Genomic DNA, 11,747 nt, shown 5'->3' with positions numbered 1-11,747 from the left:
CAGCGGCGTACATATTTACGTATCAAAAGGTCCATTTTGCTTAAACCGGTTGCTGTTGTCCTCGAGAGGACCAGCCGGTTCAGATGTTTCGGTATAACAAATGTTTTCAGCAGGTGTATTCGCTGCTGTGGTTTTAATGGACCTTTAGTTAATTTAGACAGATCATCGTCCATGCTTACTTTCGCAACTTCCGGACCTGACGTCGTATATACAACACCCAAATATTTCCATAGGTCAGAGATAGTCCAAGGCTTCAATTCGCTGGCCTTCAACAGTAAATCGCCTATTACTGACTATCTTCATTTTCTTTCCCTCCCGAGGAACCAAAGAAACCGTTTTCGACTTTCTGGAGTTAATCCTCAGACCAATTTTCGCCAAGGTCTCGCCAAACTTATCCAGGTTGTGCTGTAGACCAATGACAGTCATTGCAAGCAATAACCCATCATCCGAGTAGGCACTAGCATTGACTCTAACGTCAGCTATGTCAAAACCTACTTCATTGTTGAGAGCCCTCAAAGCTTTCTCATATGCAAGAGTGAAAAGTGGTCCACTGAGTGGATCACCCTGGTAGACACCTGCAAGTATACTAGCCAGTTCACACTTGCCTTCGAACTGCATTTCAGTTATTACATTATAACATATCGGCTATATAGTCGACAAACCCCGGGGGCAGCCAGCTTCCGTTATCGCATCAATGAGAGCCGAATGATACACAGAGTTGAATGCTTTGACTAAGTCAAGTATAGCAATGTGCAACTCCTTTCTCAATCGTTAGCTTCTGCTATAATAGCAGTGAGCATACTCACATTGATACACACCCCATCAATCGGCAAATATGCAGTTTGCCTTTCATCATATGTATAACATATACAAATCGGTCTGCGAAGAATTTTGTTAAACTCACGCAAGATGACTGAGCATATAGATAGAGGACGAAAGTCGCCAGGGTCCAAGGACCCACTTCTATCTTCGGCGTAAATACAGTTCGTGACCTTTGATCGGCGACGGTACCCGTCCATAGAACACAAAAATATTGTACAATAGCGTTTATACCTATCATCCAAAGCATTCCATGATCTAGGAGTGACTCCATCAGGCCCTGCACCTTTTCGTTAGAGCTCGAGCTGACTTGATCTCTATCAATGACACAGGGTCCCACAATGTTTCCATATGTGGCGCAGGAGGAGCTCGATTAATGTTTGTGGCTGCACTCCCACCACCTGTGGCAAAGACGTCTTTCCAGTAATCGAACATATGTCGTACTGGTGGTATCTTAGTCGCTATCTTGTCATTCTCATCTAAAACTACTCTGGCGGCAGCGCTGATGTCTTTCTATACAAAGATTGCACAAGTGCATACCTTTGCTTCTCTTCTGTTTATTGTACCGTGGTAAATAGTAGTCTTGCTATAATCGTCCCTTAGCTTTTGGGTATCTGGGAACCGATCAGACAACCAGCTCATAATTCTTCCCTCATCCATGGGCTGGTTTAGCAGTGCTACCTTACCAATCTCAACAAGTTCTCTAGCAGAACTACCCCTAATCGCATCCACGTCGATCATACTCTCCTCCAACGCATTCATGATCCGATCGCGGTACGACGTCGGGGGAACGCTAACAATCTCCGGGTCTACCGGCTGACTGACATTGTTGTCTGGTGCACTTTGTTGTGCGTTCAAATCTCCACTTTCAAGTATGGCGGTCCGATCTACTACTAAACGTCTGTATTCAGCATTCCTCCTCTTGCCTTTAATGGCCTCTAGTGACCTGTCGGGCATGAGTTGAATGAGATGTTGATTAATGTTCTCGACATTATCTCTTAATGCTCGAGCTTCATGATCTGCCATCAGTCTCAGCTCTTCATCGTTCCAGCGACGTTTAGTTCGAGTCATAGAGTAAGAGAGTCATAGTTACTCCCGCCGTTTACCCGCGCTTACTTGAATTTCTTCACTTTGACATTCAGAGCACTGGGCAGAAATCACATTGTGTCAACACCCGCTAGGGCCATCACAATGCTTTGTTTTAATTAGACAGTCGGATTCCCCAGGTCCGTGCCAGTTCTGAATTAATTGTTTATTGATAATCGTTTTTGATGGAAAGCCGTTAAGCCCTCCACCATCATAGCAAGAAAGTTCCACATTTTGGCTATGAAATCTTCTATCCGGGGAACAGATCGATGCAGAACACCAACCCTATTTACCCAGAACGAGCACATTAACCGTTATAAATGTTTCCCAATCAAGCCCGACAATCTCAATCTTCAGAGCCAATCCTTATCCCGAAGTTACGGATCTAATTTGCCGACTTCCCTTACCTACATATTCTATCGACTAGAACTCTCACCTTGAACCGCTGCGATATCGTACGTCTGTTGAGAATTTCGTCCCCACCATAATTTCAAGTCCAAGGAAAAATACTGACACAACAGTAAATTCATCTCTTCCAACCATCCACCATATCTCTCTAAAAAAACTCCATGTGTACTTTTTAGCAAAAAAAAAACTCTTCCATATCTCTCAAGCTCTCTATGTCTTCCTTTGCCAGATGATTAATAAACCCATTTTAATAAACAAACGTATACTCAACAGTTACAATTGAACCTATTCCCTTCCTTTTATAATAGTACAACAAAATTAATTGTAACATAAATAAACACTTCGCATAAACTTAGACCGACTAACTCTGATCAACCACTGTCACACAAACCCTTCTCCACTTCATCCTCCAAATCTCATTCATATTTCTACTACCACCAAAATCTGTCCAATCCTTCATGCAGCTCACCCAAACACTTCTCGCCACACCATTTACCTCCTACTCACTAGAATTTCACAATATACCGAATCCAACAATTTTATTCTAGCATATTATAGCATATGACTTGACCCATCCATTTAAGCTATTCTTCGCAGTGATTTACACACTCCTACCGATACACTTCCATTCCACCTCCTCTTTAAGCAACCAACGCCTTTCATGTATCAATATGATCATTAATTTACCCTAACATCATTTGTTCATCCCACAGCGCCATTCTCTTACCAAAAGCCCACTGCACAATATATCTAAACCCCAATATCTTCAATCAAAAAATGATCTTACCCATTTAAATTTAAATAATGATCTTCGCCCAAGCCTCTAATCATTCCTTTACCAGATAAATATATACAATATAATTCTTTCCCACTATCCTGAGGAAACTTCGAGAACCACTACTAATTTCGATTCTTCCCCCTATACCCAATCGACAATCGATCACTCAAACTTTCATCCTCCACCAGAATTCCTCTTCATCTGATCAGTATATTCACCATCTTCGTCACACATTAATCCAATACCTCTAACAGAATCAATCTTACCATGTTCGTATAAACGCCCCGATAAAAAAATATTAATTCACTTAATCCATAAAATATTATTTAATTCCCCTTATTCAACAATATACCCAATACCCACACATGTAACTTCTTGTCCTTTCAAACGTCCTAAGTATCCCAAATCTATCGCATGCTAATCAAAATACATCTATCACTCACCCACCACTAAACACACATACCTATACACATAAAATGTTCATATTTTAAAAACTACTCTGTTACCATCACCCATGCATCAACCATATACATAAAATGCCACAATAAATGAACAAACCAACGCCATTATAAACCATCCATACATATACAAATAGATCCAATTTCTACACTAAAAATGCATACCACCGTCTTCAATAAACTACTAAAATAATAATTTCTCATTCAATATCTTCATCAGCTTAACCCCTAACGTTCACTACTATTAACTCTCTATCAATGCTTCAACTTCCCTACTACTTTCCTCTATCTCTTTCATATTACTAATGATTACCACCAACTTATGCCACTATCAACAACACACTCTTGAAAAACCTTCTATACTATATACTCTACGGCCTCACCCTCTATTAATGCCCATTCAAGATACTTAACATATATCTCCATAAATAATAACTCCATACACTCATCCTCTACCATCAACACCGGACTATCTCTATCCTTTCGCTCCGCCACTAAAAATCTTATAATTCTTTCCTCCCTCATAATATCTAAATTCAGGATAATCTCACATACTGAGTCCATTAAAAAATTATTCAAAATACATTTTATCATTTACATTTCGATAAAGTTAAATTTAAACCCTTCAATCGAATAAAATATTTATTTTGTATCAAAATATATATATTCCAATATTAACCAATCATTTAGCCTATAACCCAAAAAAATCCAAACATCCAATCGTAATAAAAATGCAATTTATTAATAATCTAACGACCCTCAACCATTTTCCATACACTTCTAATAAAAAAACAAATCATAACCCAATATCGTTCAAAATGTCAATTCATTTCCGCATTCACATTCAACACCATTTCTGCTTCTCATCACCCACAAACCAATATCCCCCCTTATTAATTAAATTTTTTTACAAATTTATTTAACATAAACCATTTACGCCCACTAAACGAAAATACACAAGTTTGTAAACACAATGATTCATATTTTTCGAATATCACACAATTCTCTTATACTTAAATAATACCCAAAATAATCTATCAAATCTCCATCCTTACTAATTTACTTAATAAAAACAATCTTCAACATTCACATAACATCGCTAAATTACTACTATACACACTATTCCACAAAACAATACTTTACACCATCATATTTTTTATGTTTTTCAAATCAATAATATCCTTCGCAGTTCACCTACAAACCTTTACACTTTACTCCTCTAAATAACCATTCGTCAACTTCTAACAACTGCAACACAACACTCCAGCTATCACTCCAGACCTCACTAAACAATTCAATCTATACACCGTGTACAAACAACTAATCAATCATTAATGGACTCCACTTACTGGAATCCATTCATGAACATTTCATTCACAATCCCAACAAAATTTCACGTTACCCACCTCTCCCTAAAAATACACTTATACCTTCATGTACGCCTCCACCCAACATCTAAGCATCACAACCTTTATCTCAATCCAATTTAACACAATTTTCCATTAAAAGCTAATCTATTGATTTTAACAAACAAACATAACTCCACCTACACAACACATTCTAATGAAACCGAACCCCAAAAACAAACCTATCAAACTTCAATTCATATCCTTACATCTATTTAATAATTTATCTCGTTCTTATCGAATTAACCAACAAATCACTCCACAACTAAAACCATCACCACCACCCATAATCGAAAAACTATCAATCTTCTACATTTATTTCACCTTAATTTTCCCTTGATCAAATTAACCCAGCTCCACTCCTTGCCCTTCCGTCAATTCCTTAAGTTCACTTCAACCATACTTCCCCCAGCCCAAAACTTTTTCCCGAAACGACTAATACCATAAATACTACATCCAATTGCTACTCATCTTATGTTAAACTACTATCTATCCCTTCGAACCTCTAACTTTCTTCTTATAAAATAAAAACATCTTCAAATCTTCCTTATTATCTTACAACGTCTAAAATTCACCTCTCCTTTAAACTAATCCCCCAACCTCTCCATTAATCATACATCTTGTCTAAAAAAACCAATAAATAAACAGATTCCTATTCATATCCATGCACAAAATATTCACATTACAACCTCTTAACACTCTAATTGTCAAATAATTTATCGCCCACAGCAACACTTTTAAACACTCATGCTATTAACCTACTAGACAACACCCGATAATACTCCACCACATTTCCTAATCCAGACAGAATAAACAAGTACCACTACTTTTACCATTTTTACTGCCCTCGAACACAATTCAACTACAACTTTAACCGCAACAACTTAATATACCTATTACTGAATACCCGCTGCTGCACCAACTTCCCTCCAATGATCCTTTTAAAGATTAAAAGTACTCATTCCAATTACAACCTCATATCTTTATTTTATTTTCTCACACCTCCCCGTCTGATGGTAATTACCGCCTCTCCTTCCTTAATTGTACCGTTCTCACTCCCTCTCCGAATCGAACCCTATCCCCTACCCTTCAACCAAGTAATCCAAACATTACCTTCAATATTATAGCAACATTGAAAATCCTCCCGTACGAACCATCATCAACAAATTATCCAATTCAACCAGTTTAAATAAAACGCCAAACCTCCCCATTTTTAAATCTAATAAAACAAGAACCCATTTACCGTTTCTCTTTAAATCATTATACTCTAAATACCACATTATCCAATAATTATACATCTAAAAACCATAACTATATAATGACCTTTTCTTCACTTATTTCTTTTACTTAACATCATCTTAATCTTAACAACATAAACTACTCAATCAACCAAATTTATTTATTTATTATAAACGATATAATTACTCATACACCACACAATATTATAAATAAATCATTATTTATAATATATCCACATCTTCTACTAACACCATATTCACCATATATTATCAACACCAATCCAATCATTTCTTACTCTCTTACTAACATACAATATCTTACAATCAAACACTTTCTCTAAGCAAAACATTCACTATTACAATTATTCATTTCATTTCAATATAACAACTTTAACCATACATACCGTATAAACTTCTCATTCCACACCAATATACTCATTCAAGTACAACACAAACAATGACCCCACATACTATACCCACTCTACCAATAACAAACCGTATACCTCAATATACGTATATTCAACATTCTCTTTTCTATATCGTTCACACTACACTCCCCTTATATATATATCCTCCGATAAACAACAACTATATTCTACATTTATTCACTATACACTTTCTCAACCTCTAACACTTTATATCATAATGTGCATCCAACATTAAATAATATAATTTATATGTATTTCATTCAATGTTAATAATATTTTATTTATTGTTTCTATACTGTATTATTTACTCGTATAATTAACTTTCATTATATCTAATATTACTTCAACAAAATTTCAATGAAATTTCCAATCAAATTCTTGTCCACTTGCTCTCATTATTAATTCTATGCTATCCTCCATTATTATATTACATCTATACGTTCTCCGCTACACAAATATAATAATTTTAAACAGTCTGTCACAGAACAACAAACCAAATATCTATTCCACACACTTTTGTCATTAATTGCTAATTATTACTCGACTAAATTTCATAAATGTCCAATCAAATTTCGTTCCACTTTTACTTAATCTACCTATCCTTCATATATTATACCTCGTTACGTGCTCCGCTACACACATATAATATTCTATTCCTCGTCGCACCTTACACCAAAATGTATATATTCATGAATGCCCAACGCATTCATATCTTACACAACAATTACGACCTTACAACGACAACAACACAAACATCGAAACTTGAAAATAAATTTTTATATAGATTATATAATTATTATCAATTCACACACTTATATTCTGTAAAATTTAAAAATATAATATTGTAAATCCGCCCACACATCATATTCTTTAACACACAACACCACAACATTCTCCTGACATACAACACTTAAAAATATAATGTTTCTCATATCTCTATATGAATCCCTCTCCTTAAACACCCACACAACACACAACTACAGCACTCTCTTCTCTTCTCCCTCACAACACACAACACACACACACCCCACATCCAACCAAACAACACAACTTACTACTATCCAAAAAAATACATTATATTACATCCAATGAATCAAAAAATACATTCCATCGAACATACATCCAACATAACATTTATACTAACTACTGCCTACACACTACTTCACGCTTTTCTACATATTATTTACAACACAACACTCACTACACACACCACTACGTCCAAACACAGTAATTTATACAATATATTAACAAATCGCAACAGATAATCATGATCCATATCACTCTCACCATTACAACACCCTCTTTACCAAATCTTTACAATTATTCGCACCAGCATCGCAATAACCTAATGATACCACTACAATTACTCGTCAACGTCTTCGCCTCCCATTCTCCTATATTCAAGCAATTAGCATCAAACTATTCTCAAACACGCAAGCAATACTATCAATTATTCCTACACACTACCCCTTCTATTTCTCATCCACTCGATACACCTTAAGCTTCAGCATAATCCGACGACTACTCATACCACTTTCCTCAACAATATTAACCATATCCTACCTCTTCCTCTCTACTACCAGAATCGTTAACAACTATATCATCATAGTAAAACTAACCTTCTCACGACTCTAAACCCACTCACTCCCTTCATGTAACAATCCAACCTTGTAATTTGCTTCACAATGATAAAACCACATCGAAGATCAAAAACACTCCTATAACCTGCCCCACAACCAGTTATCCCTGTAACTTTCTGACACCTCTTCTAAAAACTCGTTAAACCAAAAATCGATACCACTTTCTTCTCTATTACTAATACCGAATCAACCAGCATTCCCTTTTCTCTATTTTCTTCCCACTACTCCTTGGACACCTCCTTATTATTGAAATTACCCCCCATCAAACTCCCCACCTCAGTCCTTATTTGATCATATCTAAGCCACAAAATTAAACCAAATTTCTATACAATCCCATAGACAATCCACACACAATCATATATACAAATTTTGTATAAAACAAAACCCATATATTTGAACTAAATTCCATCAAAACCAAATACCATAAAAATACTCAAATAATGTATCCATTAAATCTAATAAAATATACACTCCACCTAATCAATAATAAGAAACAATAAGTATTATTCATTTTATATCACCCAAATACACATCTCCCACTTATCTACACCCCTTATTCTCCTTACATGCCAACTAATCAAGCCAACATCTCTTCCCCCTAATTATTCCAACCCTCCCTGCTTTTCGCTAAATTAATAACATAAATCTCTAATCCATTCATCGCTCACTAATTAATACACATTCTACCTAAAATCATATACCCCCCTTACCCCCTTACTAATTTCTTCACTTACATCAGACACTCAAAATCACATTTCAACACCCCTACCATCACAATCTTTTTTTAATAACCATCATCCCCATCCTGCCATCTGAATAATTTATTATAATCTTTTTATAAACCTTAACCCTCCACCATCATACAAAAATTCCACATTTCTATAAAACTTCTATCCGAACAACGATTCAAACACAACCCTATTACCCAGAACACACATTAACCTTATAAATTCCCAACAACCGACAATCTCAATCTTCAACCAATCCTTATCCCAAATTACGATCAATTTCCACTCCCTTACCTACATATTCTATCACTAGAACTCTCACCTTAACCCTCGATATCTACCTCTAAATTCTCCCACCATAATTTCAATCCAAAAAAATACTACACAACATAAATTCATCTCTTCCAACCATCCACCATATCCTCTATAAAAACTTCCATGTACTTTTTACAAAAAAAAACTCTCCATATCTCTCAACTTCTCTATTCTCCTTTCCAATATGTAATAAACCCATTTTAATAAACAAACTATACTCAACAGTACAATTAACCTATCCCTTCTCTTTATTAATTATACAACAAAATAATTTAACATAAATAAACACTTTCCATAAACTTAGACCACTAACTCTACAACCACTTCACACAAACCCTCTCCACTCATCCTCCAAATCTCATTCATTATTCTACTACCACCAAATCTGCCAATCCTCACACTCACCCAAACACTTCTGCCACACCATTTACCCTCCTAACTCACTAAATTTCACCAATATACCAATGCCAACAATTTATTCTACGATATATAGCATATACTTACCCATCCATTAAGCTATTCTTCGCATGATTTACACACTCCTTACATTACACTTCCATTCCACCTCCTCTTTTAACAACCAACCCTTCATTACAATAATCATTAATTACCCTAACATCATTTTTCATCCCACACCCATCTCTTACCAAAATCCCACCGCACAATATATCTAAACCCCAATATCTCAATCAAAAAAATTCTACCCATTAAAGTTAAATAGTATCTTTCCCCAACCTCTAATCATCCTTACCAATAAATATACAAATAATCTTTCCCACTACCAAAACTTCGAGAACCACTACTAATTTCATTTCTTCCCCCATACCCAATTCTACAATCATTCACTCAAACTTTCATCCTCCACCAAATTCTCCCTCTTCATCTATCAGTATATTCACCATCTTCGTCACACAGTATCCAATCCTCTAACAAGATTCAATTCTTACCATTCGTATAAACCCCTAAAAAATAAATTTAATTCACTTTAATCCCATAAAATATATTTAATTCCCTTATTCAACAATATACCCAATACTCCACACATTTAACTCTTCCGTTTCAAACTTCCTAATACCAAATCTATCCATTCTAATCAAATACATCTATCACTGCACCCACCACTAAACACACATACCTATACACATAAAATTTTCATATTTTAAAAAACTACTCTTTACCATCACCCCTATCATCAACCATATACAAAAATCCACAATAAATAACAAACCATACGCCATTTATAAACCATCCATACAATACAAATAGATCCAATCTACACTGAGAAAAATCATACCACCTTCTTCAATAAACTACTAAAAATAAAATTCCATTTCAATATTCTTCATCAACTTAACCCCTAACTTTCACTACTATTAACCTCTATTCAATCTTTCAACTTCCCTCACTTACTTCCTACTTCTTTCATATTTACCTTAATATTTACCACCAACTATCTCACTATCAAGCAACACACTCTTAAAAGCCTTCTATACTTAATACGCTACTCCTCACCCTCTATGGTTTAATGCCCCATTCAAATGACTAACATATATCTTTCATAATAATAACTTTCCATACACTCATCCTTACCATCAACACCGAAAGCTTAGTGCTGGCTTATCCTGTTCGCTCGCCGCTACTAAAGGAATCTTAGTTAATTTCTTTTCCTTCCCCTCATTAATATGCTTAAATTCAGGATAATCTCACATGAGCTTAGGTCGCATTAGAAAAATTTATTCAAAATACATTTGTATTCATTTGACGATTTGCGATAAAGTGTTAAATTTAAACGCCGTTCAATCGAATAAAATGATTGTATTTTGTGTATCAAAATATATTGATATTTCCAGATGATTTACCAATGCGATTTAGGCCGTATAACGGGCCAAAAAAGATTGCCAAAAGCATCCAATCGTAATAAAAATGCAATTTTTATTAAGTAATCTAACGACCCTCAACCATGTGTGGTCCATACAGCTTCTAATAAAAGAAACAAATCAGTATGGACCGCAATATGCGTTCAAAATGTCAATGTTCATGTGTCCTGCAGTTCACATGTCAACACGCAGTTTGCTGCGTTCTTCATCGACCCACAAACCAAGTGATCCCCGCTTAGGGTTGAATTAAATTTTTTTTACAAATTTATTGTTAACATAAAGCGCATTTACGCCCAGCTAAGGACGTAAAATACGACAGAGGGTTTGTAAACACAATGATTTCATATTTGTTTTGGGCGAATATCACGACAAGGTTCGTCGTTTATACTTAAAGTAAGTACCCAAAATAATTCTATCAAAGTGCTTCCATTCCTTACTAATTTTACTTAATAAGAAACAATGCGTTCAACAGTTTGCACATAACTATGCGCTAAATTACGTACTATACAGCACGTATTCCACAAAAACGAATAGCTGTTACACCATTCATAGTTTTTGTGTTAATT

The 11,747-nt window shown here is 35.4% G+C and overlaps 1 pseudogene; it reads right to left on the bottom strand.

Moving 5' to 3' along the window:
- Positions 1-11,252: 11,252 nt before the first annotated feature.
- LOC119070035 lies at positions 11,253-11,424 on the bottom strand (annotated as a pseudogene).
- Between the last annotated feature and the right edge of the window lie 323 nt (positions 11,425-11,747).

The sequence above is a fragment of the Bradysia coprophila genome (assembly GCF_014529535.1).
Source record: "Bradysia coprophila strain Holo2 chromosome X unlocalized genomic scaffold, BU_Bcop_v1 contig_443, whole genome shotgun sequence".
Lineage (NCBI taxonomy): Eukaryota > Metazoa > Arthropoda > Insecta > Diptera > Sciaridae > Bradysia > Bradysia coprophila.
Note: the sequence above shows the minus strand (reverse complement) of the source record. Positions and strands in the feature narration are given on the sequence as shown.